Raw genomic sequence first — 1,813 nt, forward strand, 5'->3', positions numbered from 1 at the left:
ATTGCCTTTCTAAGCAATGACCTAGAAATCTGACAATGTGATAATGAATTCTCAAACAAATAAAACAAACAAACACAAAAATCACACTGGAACATTTCACAATTGGCAGGACAAAAACTGGCAACAGCTGACTTCTGGAAAAGTAAATTGGATCTTATAGCATTAAAATGAGTTTGCAGACTATAACATGAAGTCAACACTTCTGTGAGAATTTTGGAATGCTCAATTTCCCACAATCTCATCATTTTTCTGCCTGACAATTGTAATTATTCTTCACCAACTTGACAGTCAAACTTGCTTCCTGTAGTGATAATATACCTGCTACCATCCTGACCATATTGGAGAAATGGCTTTTTCTTTGATAGGTTTGTTCATTTTGAAACTAACTTTCTATGTTATTCTAACCACTCTCTTACATTATTCATTAACTAATTGCCATCCTTATCTCTTTTTTTGCTTTTTTAAAATATCTTTTTCTCCACGACTGAATATACAAAGATAATGGAAGTAAAATATTCTTCTGCTGTAAAGATGGGTGGAATAGATCAAAATCCACTTGTCGGATTTTCTTTAAATAGTCCTCCAGAGCAGCCGTCTGCGCAAAAGCAGGAAATGCTCTCACAGGAACACTTTCGTGGAAGGACCTAGCATTCTTTAGGTGCAAGTGTGCCTGGCTGGCAGTATCACACACCACATCTCTCACATTTTCATTTTGGCTCTTTTGTAGAAAATCCTCTTGTGAAACACCACACGGCATACAAATACCCATGGGAAGGAACAGCTTTCTTCTGCTACCATGACAGGGTGTTGCTCTCAAGCAAGTGACAATGCCTTGCGTTTTTCCAGTGTGATTTGTGGCATGATCTGCATGAAGATCCCTTATACCCAATATTTCTAGTGTTAGATAAAGAAGAGAGCTCTGAGTGTTTTTAGCATAATTTCCTAGTTCCTGGATGTTATGATATACTTTGTCATCCAAATTCTTTTCTCTTTCATCAGTGATTTTCACAGGCCATCTTTTAGTCAGATTATGTTTTCTGACAGCCTTCCATAGTTCAGTGGCCACACGCTGATGTGGTGGACTGTCACGGTATAAATCATTCACAGGTTTTTTCCCCCCAAAACTGCATTTGCATCAGTCCAGTTGTTTTCTCAGAGACAGAGTCCTTAACTAGCCTGAGCCAATTACACATTGAAGGCTCTCAGTGCAAAAGCAGAGCTTCTGGATTCAGCAGAGGGAAACAGGGAGCATAAACAGCCTTCATAATCTTGTTTCCGCAGTGGTTCCAAGCAGTAGAGGCCAGTGTCTGAGGTGTCAGGTCTACTGGCCATGGCCACACTCCGCCTGGAGAGCTGCCAGACATGTGCCCACAGGCCCAGGGGGCGGCCAGCGGCAGGACAGGTTAGGGATGCCAAGCTGTAGTGGTCCCCACGTCAAGCCTAGCATAGAGACCACCAGAACACCCACCACCATCTGTATTTCTGACAGTAGTTTACAACTTTGGGAAAAAATAAGGAGATACAAGCTTGTCTCCCTGATTATAAAGAAAAGACTATTTCACTTATGTCACATATTAAAGCTAATTAACGACTGAGGCAAGTTACCACATGCTGCTTCAGAAAACATTGGACATTACTGTATGTTCCAAAACATTATTCCAAAACATCTAAGGTCATGAAGTAATCACGGTTTTAATGAACAAGACATTGTAAAGGAATCTAATTCTGTATAGTTTGAGAATATATGGATGGGACACTAAGACCAGGTCATAGGCTTTAAGAAAGAACAATAGTAGTTAGAATAATTATAAAG

General features: G+C 39.9%; 1 pseudogene; it reads right to left on the reverse strand.

Moving 5' to 3' along the window:
* Positions 1-424: 424 nt before the first annotated feature.
* On the reverse strand, positions 425-1,474 carry LOC129647287 (NADH dehydrogenase (ubiquinone) complex I, assembly factor 6-like; annotated as a pseudogene).
* Positions 1,475-1,813: the final 339 nt, after the last annotated feature.

The sequence above is a fragment of the Bubalus kerabau genome, chromosome 3, assembly GCF_029407905.1.
Source record: "Bubalus kerabau isolate K-KA32 ecotype Philippines breed swamp buffalo chromosome 3, PCC_UOA_SB_1v2, whole genome shotgun sequence".
Lineage (NCBI taxonomy): Eukaryota > Metazoa > Chordata > Mammalia > Artiodactyla > Bovidae > Bubalus > Bubalus kerabau.